Below are 20,239 nucleotides of genomic sequence, written 5' to 3'. Positions count from 1 at the left end.
AACAGAGTAGTGTTGAGATGACTCTGATGTGGTGCAGGAACACAGAAATGGACATAATTGGTCTTGATGTGATCACATAAAATCATTTGCACAACAAAATAAGTCTGTAACACATTCCGATCAAAGGAGGTATTTCAGTCTGTGAAGTGTGAGAGCTGAGGAAAAGAGTGTTTGAAGACACGCTCTCTGCGGGACGACAACACACCGTCTGTCACCTTGTATTTCACAGGAAAGCTCTTCCCTGCTAAAGAGCTGTTGTGCTGATCCATCCATGTCTCAGGTTTGTGTAAAGTGTTTTCTGACGTCCAGACCATCATCCGAACGCTGTTGACTTTTTGTGTAAACCAGTTTCATTCCTACACTTTTGAAAGTTTAGTTTCTAAATCCATTCGGCTCAAATTAAACAGCCAGACTTGATACCAGCAGCTCCACACAAGAGATGAGAGGACATGTTCTGGCTTTACACTGTACAAATACCAACTTAGATCATGCAGCACAAATAAGGATTAGATTTTAGAAGGACATACAAATATCAATTACCAGCATTTAAATAAAACTGTGCTAATCTACTATAACATTATCTTTAAGACAAAGGCGAAAAGTTCTCATAACTTGGGTTTTTTGCTGTTTAATGTCAAAGTTTATTAAATGCTAACTATACTCCGAACTCCTCTACACTATAAACTCTACTTTTGCCTTTATCGCACTAAATGGTAAAAAGTAAATGGACTGTATTTATATCGCACTTTAGTTTTATTGACTCAAAGCACTTTTCAGTACAAGTCGTATTCATCCATTCACACATTACATTACATTACATTTCTATCACACACTACACACTACACAATTTGGGGTTCATATTCTTTTCCCATGGACACTTCAGAATGCAGCCGAGGAGGAGAAAGTGATCGAACCACTGACTTTCTGAATCGTGGACCCACAACCCACTGCAAATTACCTCGTAAGCCACCCCCCAACAAAGACAGTGCATTCTACCAAGGCACAACAGTCCTCTTAATTTCAATCACCAAATTGCACATACATGGATGCCAGTCCAGTAAATATGCCTGATTTTTTAAATCACGATCAAAATCAAGAATTATTCCCTTGAAAATCAGTTAAAAAGTAAAAAAAGTAAAAACATCCTATCCATCTCCCTATCGCAATTCATAGAAAGTGAGCCCAAAAAATCCTGGATCTACCCCTTTGTGAAGACCGGTGCCGAGTTCATTTTTGGCCCATGTACCATTCTTCCATTTCATGGAAATCCGTTCAAACATTTTACATAATCCTGCTGACAGACGAACAAACAAACCAATAAACCCAGAAAACGGACACATCCTTCTCGGTGCAGGTAGCTAACCCCACCTCCCCACCCCTCCAAGAGGTAATGGTTAATGGTGAAAGTGTAGTGTAACAGTGAGACACCTTTTTTTAAATCATGCTAACTTATTTATCTTAAGTCATTTGAAGGATATCATAGTGGATGTAATCGGCCTGGCTCTCCCAACACTATGTTGGTAACAAGTAATTACTAACAGGATTATGTTTCCATCAAAACTATACTTTGCTGTTCCCACTGAGAAGTGTAGACTTGAGACCTCTTTGCAGTTGACTAAATATAGAATATTGGAAATCAGGCCCATGTAAAGGCTGAACATTCAGAGGATACAATGTACAGATTTGGGGAATTAAATTTAGATAAATGGATGAAATATATATATTTTTTAAATCTACTGTATGAATTATAGTTCACCAACTAAAATGATTTCAATACTTGTAAAACATATGACATTTAAACGTATAAAATAAGTTAAATCACCTTTCCTGTACTATGGGCTCTCATCAGATTAACTCAAACAACAGCTACAACATATAATAGGACTGAAGCTGCCGTGTAATGATGTGATCCAACTCTGCTGCTGTAGGTTCTGGGACAATGGAAGTGAAAAGCAACAGTTCAGTGTTTGATTAATGTGCTGTTTCCATGTTTGTTTTCTCTGATTCTGCATAACCAAACAAACATCGAGCACAGCATCGCTCCACTTCATGAGAGCTCATGTTGTTGTTTTTTATACCATTATTACTTTATTAACCCAAAACAAAAGTGCAATCAAAACAGCGAGGCCTGATTCAGTGCACGTCAGTCAGTATTTGGTTTAAGCGTATTTCCGTTCTGCAGCTCTTTATCACGTCACAGATCAGCAGAAAGAAAATTAAACTCGCTGCCTGACGGAGGATTCTCAACACGTGGAAATAGCAGAGTAATTGCTCCATTCTGCTTCATGTTCCCACACCTGCCAATCAACATTTCTTCTGGGTTTTCAGAAACAATAAAAATATTGTTTTAGAAACTAATTACAAAAAAACAAACCCAGATAAACAAAACAATCACTGTTTGCTAATGACTGGAGAATGATGAATAATGATTATTGAGCCTCACCGCTGTTTTCTCAACAACCTCATGAACAAATCAGAAGGTTAAAGATAAAAAGTCAATACTAATTCCCAGTATGAGCTCAAAGCATCAAGTCCTCTTCTCTACCTGTAGCAGAGACATTTTCTTGTACTTCTAAGCTTCATCAGATCTATGACATTATTCACAGGGACTGTATTCCTATTGACAAGGTAGTATAGTGCTTTTACTATAGCTGTTCAGATATTGCTCATTTTACACCAAGTTTCTTACTTACGACTCCAGAAATGTATTATTATTATGTGTGCAGAGGTTTTTATAAAGTCTGTAGTGCAGAGTGAAGTTGGTAAACTTTGCATCCATCCTACCTGGTTTATCTGCGATGAAGATTTTATACTCAATGTTTTTAAACTGAATTAGCTTCATATCTGTTCACGTATGTGGGTTATACATAAGTTGGAATGATTTACTTGACTGATGTTATTTGCTCGTACATTGCATGTTGACTATTTCAAGTCAGCATTAACACAAGTTCACACCTTTTCAAAATAAAAGCTCTGCAATTCAGCTCCATAGAGAGCATTACAGCAACAAAACAAATGTGCTTTTACTATTAATGTTGTGTCGGTTCGCTATGGGGAAATAAAAATGATTAAATTATCTAAATGATGTGGTGGCGATATGACCCACAGATTGATCCTCTGCTGTAGTTTATCTGAGGATGTGGATGACATGTTTAACTTGGTCCACAGATGGGAAAGAAAAGATTCATCATTGCACTTTCCAGGGCAATTTACAGTAGACATTTCAAGGGTAAAGCTTATTAGATCAACAGTTCACAAGATATGTGATCCACATACAGACATACAGATGGACAGGCATACGTTTGTGGAATTAGTAGGTAGATAACCACAGCTTATTTTGATAAAGAAGTATCATGGAATCCTAGTTGGGCGAGACACTTTGAAAATAAAGATATCCATACTGGTGCAATAAAAAGTCTTGCGAGGGACTGGGCACATGACACTTGGTTGGAATTTCCAAATTTTAAACCATGAAAACCAAATCAGTCTCTGATAGTTTAGACTGAAGCTCCACAAATTAGTTTGTAACAACATCCTGTCACAACAGTGACTCTTGGTTATGAAATGTCTTTGAAAATCATTGCGGAGACGTCCCACACTCACAAACTAACAACACTGCCGAGAGGACCCAAATGAAAATATTTAAATATTTAGCTAATTTAATTTAAGGCTTTTTAATATCTTCTAAGGTTTTGTAGATTAATCTTAATCGAATGTTTTGTAACACTTTTCACGACCTGCAGTTTCTTTATGGAAACACAGCAGACAAGTTAAAAACACTCTGAAATGTCTGAACTGTGACCAAAGCAAGAGGGTTGATGTGTTTATCACCACGGTACAGCCCATAATACACTGCTGCTGTCCCTCCATTCGTGCGGCTCATCGTGACACTTGTGTTTTGACGGAGAACGCCGAAGACTGCTGCCTGGGTAATCCCAGATTTCCTATGGCACAGCTCTCAGCTTAGCAGAGGGCTTGACTAATAGCTTTCTTTTCAAATGATCGCTTTGCTACACGACTTCAGAAGAAGGCAGCGAGCGTGAAATTCAATTATGGCGCACACGCTCCGCAGCCCCGTCCAGAGCTGTCCGCTTTAATCCCTCATTTGCCCTCAAGGATTCTTAGCCTCTTTCAGCTGGACCTCATCTCCAGGTTCTCCTGGACTGGTGTTGGCCCTCTGCACGCCCCGCACATCTTGTATTTTCCTCATTGCTTTGGCCTGACAATGGCCTTCCTCAAAGTTTACAAGCCATCACCCTTTGGGTCATCACCAGAACCTTGCTCTGTTGTATGTTTTATCTTCCTTGATCTATTGCCTGTACATCCCTCCTTAGTCGTTTATCGTTTCACTGTAAAGGAAAGTTCAGACTGTCCTCTAAAGGAAAATCAGTTATTTGTGCAAATGTCTAAGTATGAATAACACACAATTCAACAAGATCTGATTATGCCTGATAATGTTTTTTCCCCTCTTTATTCAAGACCGTGGTCTTTCAGTTTGAGAGCAGGACTAATTGATTTCATGTTCAGATTTTCTAATGCTTTCACTCAAAACCCTGCTCTTGCGCTCAGATATACCCTGCTTGTGCTTAGATTTCCTCCGCTCTCACTTTTAGCTCTTCTATTCATGCTCACACTGCTTCTCACATTTCTTTCCTCTGCTCTCAGAATCGCCAACCAAAGGAATGCCAGGTGTAGTGTTAATAAGTAAAAATGTCCCGCCCTTGTTGTGGGTGTGTTAGCTTTATGTCTTTCATGTCTTTGAAAGTCTTGTACGGGCGGTTACTTTAACTGGGTTCATGCTTCTTACATCTGCTTGCCTTCGGTTCGTTGGTGTGCAGCGGCAAAATCAAGCATAAATAGACACCACTTTGTTTTGTTCTTGTTTTTTGTGAAAACAGCAGCAACAGCAGAAGTAACTAAAACAAGGCTGGAGAAACATAATTCGTCATCACTACACCTTGCATCTGATTGGTTGGGAAAGTTTGACAGATTTGTTGCACAAAAAAAAAACAGGGAGCAGAGGAGCGACTCGACAGCAGACGTTTTCACCCACGCAAGAGAAGAGCTGGAGCGCAGGAAGCACAAGCGGGGTATATTTGAGTGCAAGCGTTGGGATTTGTGTGAAAGTTTTACACAATCTGAACGTGAAATCAATCAAGTCCACCTTTCAATCTGAAAGACAACGCTATTGAATTAAGATGGATTATAAACCCCAAACCCCATCAACCAGAAACAAGGGCAGAAATAGCCTGACGTTGGTTGGACTGTAGCTGTGTCAACATTTCCTCCCCAACCCAAATTTAAGTATTTATCCTTTCAGCCACAAGGATGGAATCCACAATCTTTCCCTAACCCTAGACCTTACCCAGTGGTGGCATTAGTTTTGGAAGGGCCTGAAAAAACGTGTTGCACTGCCAATAGTGACATTGCAAATTAAAACACGAGAGAGAGACGGCATATTTTAGTTTTTTATCACTCATATTCTGAACATAAGAGCACCAACAGTCTGATTGACGCTTCAGTGGAAGGCGTTGCAACACTCCTCGTTTCTCACATCACACTGTCTGTTGCCACAGACGCAGACAGACAGTGTCACTTAACTCTTTGTTCTGACCTTAAATCTACACCGATTTTTATTAGGGAAAAAATTACTACTACTAAAATTAAAAACAACAACTCCCATAACACATGCAGAGACCCAGCAGGACCCATGAGCCAATTAAATTCTGGGTATCTTGGCGCACAAAAAGTGAGGAGTCCGAACCGAGGAGTGAAATACAAAACTTGCTCTTAATCAAGAGTAAGCAAGCAATGCACTCTCTCCTGGTGAAGCTGGAACTGCTGCAAAAACAATCCTCTCCCACCAGCAGCCAGGAGGAGGAAATCCAATTATGAAAGTGATGTTCGATACTAATCATGTAATACTGGCTGATTGAAAGAAAAACAAGAAAATACCAGGTTACTTTCGCTGTATATAGTGTATGGCTAAGTGGCCATTCCTGAACCCCAAACACCTTCTCACCCCTCCCCCCCACCACCCTGGGATCTGCTCTGTCTGTAATTTTGTCTGAGGAGAAGGTCACCACAAGGGACAGTGAGAGTAGCAAACCACATGTAACATCCCAAAGCCCCATATATTTTGGGCCAATACGCTTTTTCCTAACATCCCCAACGAACAGAGTGGGCTCAAGGGAAGGTTTTGAATTGATATGGGCAGTGGTCAACACTTGAACCAGTTGTATTTGGGCTCTGAGGGAGGCAGCAGAAACACGGGTAGGTTTGTTGATACAGTCAAAGCTAAACATGATTAGAAACCTATATGGTTTTCGGTGGAGAATAAATATGAACAGCTTATTTAGGCATCCATTGAAAAGTTGGCGCTTCACTAGACCACTCCCCCCACAGCAACTGTCCAATCACACTGCAGCTTCACAAACATAACCACAGCAGCTTTGACATTTGGATAATCTCCTGAAATTATCTGGAGGGGCTGTATGGGAGAAGGTATATGGCCAATTTAGTTGCTCTGGATATTGTCTGGAATTTCTCTTGCCAGCTCCCTGGTTAAAAACTCTAAAAGTATAATGTCCGAGTGAGCCCATGTGAGAGAACAGGAGATTATCCAGAGGATTCACCACGAGCCAGTGACTGAGCTGATGATGTTTCTTACATGTGATGGATGCAAAACATAACAAAAAAAACAAAAGAATAATAAAATCTCCGGATGAAAAAGAGGAGCCATACATGTCGAAGATGTCAACTTGAGCCGTTTTCAGACATGACCTGTGGGTAAAATCCGGAGAATTGGCTACAGAACTTTTCCAGTAGTTTGCCTTTTACACATGCACAACAGAGTGGGAGGTTTTCTGCACAGACGCGTTCACAACAGCAACAAATCTTCCGCATTATTCAGGCGAGAGGTGGAGCAGCCTGGTGCAGACAGGAAGTGATGTATTAACTCTGCTGCGTAGATCACAGGATCATGTTTACAGCACCTGACACCGTCGTCGGAGATTCTGGTGATAAGAGCAGACACTGGTGTTGATGTGATCTCTACAGAGGACTTCATGTTACCTCCTGCCTTCTGCATGCTGCGTCACCCATCGCCTGAACTCTCTAGAGATTTTTCAGTTGTTGTGAGCGGAGAATCTCCCGCTGCATTCTTTATGTGTGAAAGGCAAACTCCAGAAGTCCGGACCACATTCTGCAGATGTTTTCTAGAGTTCATGTCGGGAAATGGCTTAGATAGCATGGGCCCAGAGCCATGAGTCTGTCGAAAGACTTTTAAAAGGTTGAAGTTATTTTTCCAAAATAAATAACAAAAGGGTGAAAGTGTGCAGCGTGCTAGCCTGCACTATTGTAAGATGCTAATCTTAGTCTGCCTGGCCAAATTTCTCAATCGCCTAAAAGCAGTGCAGAAGCGCACAGTAGCAGAGCATTACTTTCAAAGTCAAGTGGTAGCAAACCATTAGCTTCACACTTCATGGCATTACATTAGAAATGGCCGACTTCAGGTTTGTGCTTTGTTGGCTCTGTAGTGCTTGTTGTTGTTTTCTCAAGATACATATATGAGAACATAAAAAAAATAAGATGTGTAGCTTGATCAACCATTCGGTTCTATGATGCATGTGAAGCATATTACCCATGAACTGTAGTACATTACAAATACAGTAGCATAAAAAATGTACATAGGCAGACTAGATGTATGCAAAAGATCACCATGCTGTTTGCTCTATGCAGTGGCGGATCAAAGGGCGGGGCCAGGGCCGCACTGGGCCCAGCTGATTGGCCCATGAAGTGCCCTTTTTGGCAATTTGTCACAATGATTCATCTAGAGAGAATCAGTTAAAACCAGTTCAGCTGCAGCTGGTGAATATCACTCACTGAGAGACTGAGCAGACGATCGACAAATCAAAAGAATGAGGTTGGCTCTGTTTATACTTTAAAACCAATACTGTTGGGTTTCTCTATAATATTGTAATATTGACCTTACTATGTAAAGTGCATTGAGATAAGTTGTGATTTGGCGTTATAGAAATAAAATGGAAATTCTAATACTTGCTGTGAATTGGGCAAATCTGACACAGTTTCTAATTGTTATTTATATTTATATTGCTCCTCTCGGCCCTTATCGCTGTTTCGTTTTCGTGGAGTAAAAACACGATTCAAGGTCAACCCACCCTCTGTGTCCCCGACAAAGACTAGACAGGCTGTGGTCTCTCGGTCTGCGGTCTGGCCGGTTGAAGTGGGTGAATGCCGGATGAATTTAGCAGCCAGGACCTCCAAGAAATGCAGGGGAGGTTTCCTGCCCGGATCCTGAGCTGGGAACACAGTATCCCAAAACCCTCTCCCATCCCCAGACCCCCTAGAGGACGAGACACAGACAGGGGGAATCACGCCATGTTCCTATACTCAAAATACCTCTACTTTGCTCTGCTGGCTCTTCTCCTGAACTTCTCTGCTGCTGGATTTTATGGCTTCTTCTTCTTCTGTCTCCATCTGACCCCCTGGCTCTGTCTCCGGGTCATTGCCTTGGCCTTCATTCTTGCCTCTTATTTCTGCTTCTCCCGCAATCACTCCCTTTGCTGTGACACTTAGTCCACTGTTTTTCCTGTCTTCTGAATGTGTGTGGGGGGTGTATGCGTGTGTCTCTAAGGGGTCGGCTGGAAGCAGCGGTTGTGGTCTGGCCTGTGGTCAGGCACTGATTCAGTGATTTGAGAAGCCTAATGACATAACACTATGATTTGTGCTACAAGTTGTTGAATGGCAATATAGCTCCCCGGAGTGATTTTAATTTTGATAAATGTCATAATCTGAGGTTCTGGTGCCTTTCGGCTGCAACATCCAGCGAGAGCCAAGAATGAAAACAGCAAGAGACTCTTGACACTTCATTCCAAAGTCTTTTCTATTATTCTTCTAATTATGAGGGAGACAACATACATCATAGACTACAGGCTCTACTGAGCCAGTTCACACAAATCTGAAGGAGGAGGAAAAAGTATTGAGACACTCTATGGCTGATAAGGGACATCACTGCTCTCTTATCAGATCTGCTGCTGACACAGGCAGATGTATGGGAAATCCCATGCTTTCGAACTCATCACACAGTGATTGTGTCATGAGGGCCAAGGGCCTGAGGACCCACAAATCACTTGTGTGACTGCGAGCTCTGTAAATCCAATATGATGTCCAGCGGCTCCACGCGAACTTTCACACCGTCTGTTTACTTGGCTCTGGGAGTCGCGGGCTCATTCAATTACCTCACTTAAGATGATTTGATGGCAAGTAATGTTTTAAAAATAAGCTAAACAAAATGCGTCTGGGCCGGTGCCAAAACGAGGCGTTCCCAGGGGCTGCTGGTGTGTGTAAGGAGGAGGGGGTTGAGGACAGTGGATGGAAATAGCTGTCCAGACCGCGGGGAAAGCCCCTGTAAATTCTGGGACTGTGGCTGCAGGCCCGCCCGATGGACACACAGCTGTAGTAGCAGCGCTCTTCGTAGGAGTGACGTTCAGTGTTGGGCCTTTTGGCAGCACTCTGCAGCATTTTTTGTTTGGTTCCGTTTGTGGCCCAGCAGATGGGAAACAAGCTGGGTCCATGTTCTCGGGAGGGCCCTGGGGGAGCGGAGGACCAGAGGGAGGGGATGCTGCCAAAGTGCCGTGTCGGCTGGGCATGACTATGGCAACACCAGGCTACTCCTGCTCAAGGAGAATGTGTCTCATATCGGCCACCACATCCACTTGTAGTCCACACTGTGGTCCCAGTACACTCAGTGGTTTAGTGGATGAATTCAGACACGGCAGTGTTGTCCCAAATCAAATCTGGCCGCTGTGCATTCACCAAAAACAACAACATGTGACCTGATTGTCGCTAACCAAAATATCTACCAGTTGTTTGGTGCACAGAAATTCAAGATAAATGATTTTCTAGTGTCCTGTGTCATCGCGACATCAGGGCCAACGTTTCCTTCTTCCCCTGTCGCCATTTAATGTTGGTGGTCTCTCCCCTTTCACTGCATAACCAAGATTTCAACTTTTGAGAGAAGAGTCCATCATTTTACTTTTAGTTTCTAAGCATCATGATTACACCATGTGGTGCATTTTAAAAGGCATGAGTTTGTGCATAATTACCTTTGCCAAGGAGGGTGTGTTTTTGTCTGCGTAGTTTATTTATTTGTTAGCAGGATTATGCAAAACCTACAGATTACATCTAAACATGATGGAAGGATGCTGTAAGGGTCAGGAAAAGGACCCATTCAATTTTGGTGGGGACCTTTATTTAACTTTGTGAGCATCCTTTGACATTTTTGCAGTGTAAAGTGCCTTTAGATAATGTGTATTATGTTTTGGCGCTATGGAAAAATAATTGAATTAATGATCCGTATTTTGTGAGGGGGTAATCTTTATTCAGTTACTGTATAGACAAACAAGCTTGTTTAAACGCATTGTTGCATTCACTAGTTTAGTGCAGAAGAGGCTGCGCTGTATAAAAACTGAACATGTATGCCAAGTGCACCTGTTCCTATGGAAACAACAACCAGAATAGGTAATTTGTCATAATATGAGACCATGTTATCTGATAATTCCCACAGTGTCTCGTGAGCAGGAACACGGGCTGCAGACAAAACATATAGAACGTAATGAGTGCACGGCACGATGAGAAAAAAGATGGAAAGCATCTTCAAGACCCTAAAATACACCAGCCATAATGAAAAATTAAACATCTCCATTATCCTGAGAATGTTAAAACAAATATCATCACAATCTCATCGATGCTACTTGAGCTTGAGTAAAAGGATGGAGCGACTGGTTTATTTTGAGAAGCAGAGTATAAAAAAAAACACACTGCTTGGTGATGCCATGTGCAGCTGGCAGTACCATAAGCAAACATCATGCCTTTCACTCAGCTATGAATCATAAGTAGGGGGAAGTTTGCAGACAGAGGTCCTTGTGAATGTGATGGTGCTGTGGCTAAAGCTCCGGTCATGTCAGACTGTGTGGGAAACACAAAGAGGGGCAGGCCCAGTCACATGGGTCGTCCTGCTCCCAAAGGCACGGCTCTCCGTCCTTTCAATATCTCACTCGTTCCCTCGTTCAGTGGCAGCCCCACCCTCTCGTATACGCACGGGCGCTCACACACACACACAAACAAACGCACACACACGTTTGTACAGCTATCTTAGTTAGGCCACTCATTGGCATAGTACATTCCCTAACCCCTTACCATCCAAACTAAATGACTAACCCTTACCCTAGACCTAATTCTAACCCTAAAACCAAGTATTAACCCCCAAACAGTCCATTAAAGGGGGGGTCTAAAACTGAGGACCGGCCACAAGGTCCTCACTTTCCCAAAATGTCCTCACTCCGTAGGTTGTGGACTCAAACTGGTACACACACACACACACACACACACACACACACACACACACACACACACACACACACACACACACACACACACACACACACACACACACACACACACACACACACACACACACACACACACACACACACACACACACACACACACACACACACACACACACACACACACAAAATTCTATTTATTCCACCGACTCAATGTGGGTGCCTCAGGTCTACGAGGGTGGAAAAGCATTGAACCCATAAAACCAAGAGTGTAGATAGATGAGGGGACAAAATCAACCCTAATGATATATGCACTGGGCTGCACCATAACAAAATGTATACTTTCAGAATGTCTATAAAGTAAAGTTTCCCTCAGAACCTCTTATGTGAAACAGGTTAAAATGTTGTGCAGGTTTTACCTAATCACAAAACAACTGCACTTACAAAAAATACTGTTATAGTATAAATACACACCCTAACCTTTCGTACTTTTACATGCAACTTACAAGTTACATTTGCATAACAAGTGATAAAATGATCGACTGGCCAAGCACAGCTTTTTCCACCTTGGCTCAAATGTTTTTGTATATTAAGCTTTATAGATGGGTTGTCCATCAAAAAATCCATATCCAGAAGTATTTATTTCACCATACTGTGCATGTCATGACATAAAAGTTATCATCATATTAGAGTTTGAGAAGGCATGGAGCGGTGAGGCCTATGAACATTAGGTCACATACACATTTAGACCATCAGCGATTTAATATCCAATATTATATTTTTAGTTTATGGCTTACAAGAGCTTAAGAACTCAAGGAAGTGATGGAGATGAGGATGAACAGTGCGTGACATAGAGCATGCTTTGGCAGCACGCTTACAGCCTGCTCCAGGAAGAGCAGGGAGTGAAGGCAGGGGATGTTAGCACCAGGAATTCCTAGAAATCCTTGAAAGTTGGTAAATAACAGAACAAATTAGTGATGAGTATGTTAGAAAGATTATTTTATCTGCTAACATCAACTAATATCAGAGCAGGTATGGTCAAGTTAATGTAAATACTATAATTTTAACAGTAGAAAGTTGGAATGTAGGTTAATTTGTGTTGCATGTTAGGTGTCTTTTATATTCATCCATATATAGTTCAATAGTTATCAATACTTATAATAATCTTTACAACAGGATATAGAAATATAATATCTTTTAAAAGTTGATACAACGTCCATGTGCTACCTGACATTGGTTCCCTTTACATTTTGGTTATACCATACATTTAAACCCCTCGATGACTAGGTTTAGATGTCATTTCAACTTTTTCTCAACTTCACAATGGTTGCTAGGATACTGAAAATTGCTGCAGCTGAAAAAACAGGAAGTTATGATGTAAAATCACAGTATCATGCTGCTGCAATTAGTCATTTAACACACATAACAGATAGTGATTCATAATTCCAGAGAAAACCCATCAACCCTCCCCCCCGAAAAAAAAAAAATCTCTCCAACATGCACACATGTAAAGCAACCAAGCAAAAATTGTATCAAAATATGTAATTTCATATCTCAGTCCTATTTTATTAGTTTTACAGCTTCGTTAAAATGTTATCCTTTACTTCATAGTCTTCATTTTTGTGTGTTAGGCGTCTACAGTCTTGCTCCGCACAAAATGATATTGTACTTGTACAGTGACAATGAAAACCTTTGGAGTCTCTCGTTTTCGAGTAAAAACAGAGCTGTTTTGAAATTCTTTTGGTCACATTGCACCTGTTAGCAAACCACTGGCACTGTTCTCTGAGGCCAACAGGAAAAGGTCTCCAAATAGCTTTCCCATGAGCCTCTGGTCTAAAATAAAATAAAGGGGCTGGCAGAAGCCGCCGACCGCACTGGTGTGACTCTGTCATGGGAACCACGCTAAACTGTCTGTGGAGATTTCTGCAGAATAAATGAAACATCATCCTCCAGTATCTCCACTTACATCACTAATATGAATAATAGTACATCCCTGTGTGTGTGTGTGTGTGTGTGTGTGTTTGTGTGTGTGCCAGGGCTTGCACACAGGTCCACCACATGCTCGTGCTTGCGGTGATGCCTTGTTGACTTAAACGCGATGAGTGAGAAGAGGAATAAGCAAATCGCATTAGAAGTGTGGGAGTGGAGAGCCAATAAGACCTGTAAACAAAACAGGGCACGCTCGCCATGTATTGCCAAAGTAATCACACGCACGAACGCAGCACACTTCAACAAAAACATTTACATTAAACATCACACAAAAGACCATTTATTAAAAGAAAACAATAATGCCTCACAACTTACAAAGCTGAAGCATCTCTGAAAACCCCAACAGGCTCTATCCACCAGAGAAAAGTGAGAATTCCACTGAAATGAATCAGGTTTTTTGGGGGCGCTGAAGCAGAATGGGCTTAACCGAAAGCACACCAGCCAGAGCCGTGCACCTTTCTCTGCTTCATTCTCAGACAGACTCTATTTTAGGGACCTCTGACGACTCCATCTTGGCCACATCTCCCTTTTTCCACTGTAGAAAAAAAAAAGTTATTCATAATCCTCCCAATAACTCAGCACTGTTTGTCCAGTGTGATAAAGCAAAGGGAGCGTTCACAATCTAAATTTGCATTCTTCAGAAGTGAATGGCTTTGCCGGAGTAATACATTTTGCTGCGCCTGCCTCCACCCACGGCAGGGAGGCTGTTTACATGGGGACAGCTCAGAGATCCAGAGAGGAGACAACGCCGCTAGCTTTCTCCCCGCAAGAGGGGCCTCCTTGGGTGGGCAGCGTTTCACCCGCCGATGCTCCAAGACCCTTTCCCCGAGAGGTTCAAAAAAGAAAAAAAATTCTCAAAAGGACAGATTTTGTACCAAATAGTCCGTTTTTATGACACCGCTCTCCTCTCGCCTCCGTTATCTCGACGTTAGAGGCTGTCTGTGTAAATGGGAAAGTTGAAATATGAGCCGAGATTGTCCTCAAAATAGTAACAAAACAGAAACAGAAAGTCGGAGGGAATCCCCTTTAATCTCCTCAGTGCGGTTTCAGGGAACTTTAGAGTACAGGTCAACCCCAAGAGGTGAAAGGTCAGAAGTGGGGCATTAAACTGATTTGGGAGGTCACGGGACAGGGCCTCAGATCCTGTACTGCTCTCAGCTATCTTGGCTTTTAGTAATCAAAAACACAAGCTGGAGTGATTCCCAGAGTGTATTCCTAGATAATACAAGTGAGAAAGCTTTGGCACGCAGATAACGTGGAGAAACCTTCAAGAGGCTGCCTTTTACTGTGGGGCACAACTTGTTTTGGGTTGTAATGCTTGAGCCAACAAACTGTTTATTCGATGTCTAGTGTACTATGATGTTCTTAATCGGACATTTAGTTTCCACTAAAACTCGAGTCGGCTATAGATAAATGCAGCTGAGGCCTTTATATGCAGCTTTTAGCCATCTTTAGAGAAGAGTGGCCCGGTCTGTCCGGAGTGAGAACGTAATCTCAAATCAGCCACAGGGAGCAGCCCTGTAATGCAAGGAGTTATGGGTATAAAGAGGCTGTTGACATTTGATAGCCAGCAGTTAGTTACAGAATGGACTGAGGCTAAACCACAGTAACGCAGCTCATGCCACATTATTTATCCAAGTATTTTCAACTGCTAAATATAGAGTCTACAAACAAATATAAAAGCAAGGGTAACACTATCAGATTTAATGTAAGAGAATACATTGATACCTATAATGCAGTTACCTAAAGTGTAACTTCACTTATTAATTTTAGCTGAAGTGTCTCCATTGTCTTAGACAGGCCCAAGGCCCCACCTCCCAGCACTGCAGGATTCAGACACACGTATCCACGCAAGGTATCTTAGCTGCGTTGTCTACGCTCTTTGTTGATTACAGCTCAGCGTTCAACACCATTATTCCCTCAAAACTCTTCTTAAAGCTCACGGATCTTGGCCTGGAGACCTCCATCTGACTTCTTCTTCACATCTCATCTGATCCCTTTTAATTCAAGTGTTTCATCAAAGAACAGTCATATAATTTAGTTTACAGCTCTAAAAAAAAACCTTTAAGTGTTCAGTATCTCTTTAAATGATCAAGATGGAGCACCACTCTTTTCAGTGTTGATGCATTTCAGTGTTAGTCAGAAGACTACATTAGTACAAGTAATGTTGATCATTTCAATATTTCTATTTGTATTGTCACTAACATCTCAGGTCAAAATAGTCCAATAATTCTAGCAGAGTTAGCTCATTGCTTATAATTAACACAGGGGTTTGTATTACATCTGTGATGGTAGCAGGGGCGCATGTGCACACACTCACGAAGGTCTCTCTCATGTGGAACATATTCTGTAAGAGAGAGAACTTGGCACTTAGAGGTGCGCAACTACTGCATCCGGAAACTATCAGGTCTGACTGTCTGCGTGGACGGTATCCACTTTATGGACAACAGTTAGCTGGCAGATGGCAAATAGCGCTGTACACAGCTATACAATGCAGCTAGGGAGCAAAAAAACAAGTATAAAAAAAAGGTTCATAATGAAACAAATTAGAATATGGCGGTCCGTCACAGTCTAGATAATTAACGGGAAACACTGCTTTGACATGGTGAGATAGGGCATCAGCCTTGGTGGAAGTATGTGCTCTCAGAGCTGCCCTCTAGTTTGACATTAAATGGTTGTGGTCACATGGTATGTGCCTTAACCATTACGCCACGTTGGTGGTTCGATCTAAAACCTGCAATCCCCCCAATTGCCCCTGACAGCTGTGCTAGGAGTGGGTGAATGGTGTGTATGAACAGGTGAATGTACTGTGAAGTGCATTGAGGGGTCGATAAGACTGGAAAGGATGATATAAATACAGAGCATTTACCCAGCATAGGGTTAGTAAGTAAGTCTTGATGGTTTAAAGAGAAAATCGCCAATGAAACAAGGTTAATTGAAAACAAAAGCTATAACACTCCATTTTAATTATTTCACCCACAGTATTTTTTATTGACATACTCAGATCAGTAAAAATGTAAAAAGCATTATTCGACCCTTTTTTTCTATTATAAAATATTTATTGATTAAATAGTCTCAGTCTAGGATTTCTTTCTAGATCCAGGATTTTTTTTTACTTTTTCATATTCAGATCATAATTTGATTTGGATGATAATATTTTACTCAACCTGAAGGAATGAGTAATGGTAACAAAATTTTGCTCAGCTTGGTTTCTTTGACATTAACAGTTAGATTGCATGCTGAGAGGAATTCAGAGCTGCTTGAGGATCACCTGCCAGTCCAGCGTCTTATCTCTTCGCTCAGCTTCGCCCTGACTAAGCTGAACTTCTGCATGACTTTTTCTTTCAACAGGGAATTTACAGGCATCAAACTGAAACACTTTGTTCTACACTCAGCAACCCCCGTCTCTGTTTTCTCCCACAGCCTGGAGGCAGAACAAGAAGCAGGGCTTTACCCCACCACCTGCACTTCATTACCCTGCTCCTCCATGACTAGGTACATCTTGTATCTTGTCTTCCTGGTTTTACATAATTCATGGGTCGTAAAGTCAGGCTTCAACATGAATCAGGATTGTTCTGTTTTACTTATATTCACGTAATGTCACAACATTCTTCCATCTGAGCATTTGTGGAGCCAATTCATTTTTTTTGGATTTATTGACTTTTGAATAAGCCCAAAGTACTTAAATACCTACATACATTTTATATCCCCTTTGGGGGAATCAACTACTTTTATTTATAGCTTGTATATTAAACCCCACCAATGAAAAATCTCTGATAGTTCATTAAAGCACAAAAAGGTTGTTTCTATCAAGCCTACAGCAATGTTAAAGCTGTGCACACGTTCCCATGATTAGGCTTAAAACAGGGATAGTTTTCTTCTTAGGAATTGTTGGATGAGATATATCAGAGGAATGTTCCTGAAATCTGGACATATTTCATCTGTAGCCTCCTTTAATACAGAAATCTCGCTATATGCTGTTACGACGACCTCTTGATATGCAGCTATTGTTTGGAGTCTTGCGTTTTGTCTCTGTGTGCCGAGAAAGAGTGAAAATGATATTTCACCACAGTTTCAATGTCTATCTGTCGCATGTGTCACAAACATAAATATTTGCAACACTTCCTGCACCTGTTTCAAAGTGGTGTTAGTGTTTCTGTTGACCAAATCCATTTATTTGTTTTAACAAGGTTTTTATTGGGAAATATTAGTAGGACAGGAAGATGCACTTTCATACTGTAGTGTCCTACTTTTATTTTAGTAAAGTAGTCATACCTGAAACCTCACGTTGCAGCTCAGCTGCAGGCAGGCAGCAGACACGCTCCCTGTGCGAACAGGCGCACAAGATAAAACTGATCCACTATGCACTGCACATGCACCCAGTGGGTCCTGCCATTCCACCGGTCCCTTTAACCTATTTACACCTGATGCAACATATGCTTGTATATACCTTTAAGACCGAGTGCAATGTTTGTGTGCTTCTCTCTTTGCAGCCAGATGAAGGCACTGTCACAAATGAGACGTGAATATTGTGGGTCAAAGTTCACTGAAGTTGAACTCCACGTGACACCATACTGCAAATTGCTGTGCAACAGGAAAGAAATGTTTTATTTACCCCTCGCTCGGAATGAAAGTGAATGGGAGGGGAAGGTTCAGCCCTGAAACATTCACGTACAAGTGTAAGCGGGCCCTCAGATATGTTTGCACTTTGTTTGATGTCATCGTTTTCAAGATGTGTGACTGATGAAAAACATCACGATTAGCAGAAATACTCACAGGACAGCAACAAAATGCATAATGGGAAATGCAGTTGATGTTATTGCTTTTCAGTGAACGCCAAGTGTTTAAGCTCTCATATGTTTTTCACTGCATGTCTCTTTCTGTTTCAGAGGCTGAAAAATGTGAGTTTTTGTAAATGCCCCCCCCCCTATAATATTAAGTACCTTTTATACAGAACGACAAGGCAGAATACAGGCACAACATTCCTGCCTCGAGCAGGGTGTGCAAATAGAGGCTTGTCAGTGAAAGAAGTAGCTGAAGCTTCTATATATGGAGCAATATAAAAGACATTTTAACCAGACAATAAATTGGTGAAGATTTCAAAGCACTCTTAAACCCACCAGCTACCTCTCAGTCTTTTCTCTGATCCCATCAACCCATTCCATGCTGACATAAAATGCTACGCGCACGGGCATCCCTGACAGCGAGTCCTCCCCCTCCATCATGGGTCAAGCAATTCATCCCGAGCAGAGGAATTAAAGAAAAGCAGAGATATCTTCAGATGTAAATCCCCTTCTAAGATCCGCGACGCCGTGATCTCATGATGTGCGCTGGATGTTTTCAGAACGTGTTATTCAAAGGAATCTCATACGGTGTAGCTGTATGGCTTTGGTGCATCGCTCTGGGAACGGTAGCGTGACCTCTATTTGACCCCTGTCTCACCCAGAGGAAGTAATCTGCTGTCAAGGCAAAGAGTGATGACTGATATAAGGTCATGAAACAATGCCGGCAGGAGGATCCGACGTGGCACCGTCCTGACAAAAGCAAGGTGCCATTAGATTAGGTTGGGTGGTCATGTATGTATTAGTGCTGGTATGTCTGTGTATTCTGAGAAAGGTTCTCTTAAATAACTGCTTAACAGTGAGGTATCTTTCCAGGAAAATGAAGAAAGAAAAAAAAAAAAACTGACATAAAATACATGAACACAAACCAGAGGGATGTTTGAGTGACACTAGTTAGATGTTGCAGCTCTCCTGACACACAAGGCTGTTTGGAAATATGAACCTCATGCTGCTTAGGTGTGACGGTACAAAGGCCCCATGAGGTTGCCATTGACAGGCTGCAGTAAACGTCACAGCCGTGAACTCTCTATCACACTGACAAAAGGCACACCAGCGAGCAGGTAACACACACAGAAGCTCTGCAAAGCTGCTACTGAGAGTCAAACTAAACACAACAGCTCGTGCAGATTGAGACAGTGCACGCCGTGGTATTTTGGGAGGGAACTTTTATGGGGTGGAAAAATGTACATAGTCACTTTTCATGAGGGCCAGTGATGGTTAAATCCCTGAAAACTCGCCATGTTCATTCTGAGACATTGGAAGTGTCAGAGCTTTATTCTATATATGTCCTCCTGGATTTCACATGGGACCAAATGTAAACGAACCAATAGCTCCAGTGTGGAACTCACTATGGGAAAACAAAAAATCTGGGGGTAATAAAGTTGTTTCCATTTTTGAGTTCTGGTCTTACGGGAAGGTTTAGTGTATAATAACAGCATTATAGAACAATGAGCATTAAAGGCTTAAGGCGGAGTGGCCGAGAGCTGACAAGTGTTTTTATTGATCACGATGGGTAAAAAACACAATTTCACCTTCATCTAGCCACGAAAAGTTAAACTACATCTGGCAACTCAGTTTTTACTGTGACTTTAAAGTCTGGAAAACATCTGGTTGAAAATCGATTCCGACCCATGTGGTACGTACTGGAGGATTCAGCGAACGTTAGGTCAATGACGTAATCTTCCAAACACGTATTACAACTAGGTGTTATGCATATAAATTCAAACATGATTCTGCACTTCTTGGCACATTTATTCAGGCATTCATTCTGGTGGTAAATGAAAACAATTGGCAGTGTTTCCACAAATAGTTTTACTTTTACGATTACGTGATCTGTCTCAGACAAACGAATTCTTTACCCTTTGAGTAAAAGTTGGTTTTGCCAGGATAAGCACTTCTCAAAGTTAAAGAATGTCTGTTTTTCGCCTAATTTGTGATCTCGGCACTCTCGTGATTACAGAGACGGCCACAAGGAATGCAAGGAATACAGAAGTAATCAATGAGGCGACTCTCCACCTACAACTTTGAATTAAAAATACA

General features: G+C 41.6%; 1 protein-coding gene across 1 annotated transcript in view; it reads right to left on the bottom strand.

Annotated features, from left to right (window-relative positions):
- Positions 1-20,239, bottom strand: part of myocd (myocardin) — a 121,382-nt gene that overhangs the window by 84,815 nt on the left and 16,328 nt on the right. The window lies entirely within an intron of this gene.

This window comes from Hippoglossus hippoglossus, chromosome 19, assembly GCF_009819705.1.
Source record: "Hippoglossus hippoglossus isolate fHipHip1 chromosome 19, fHipHip1.pri, whole genome shotgun sequence".
Lineage (NCBI taxonomy): Eukaryota > Metazoa > Chordata > Actinopteri > Pleuronectiformes > Pleuronectidae > Hippoglossus > Hippoglossus hippoglossus.
This window is presented reverse-complemented; position numbering and strand designations above follow the sequence as displayed.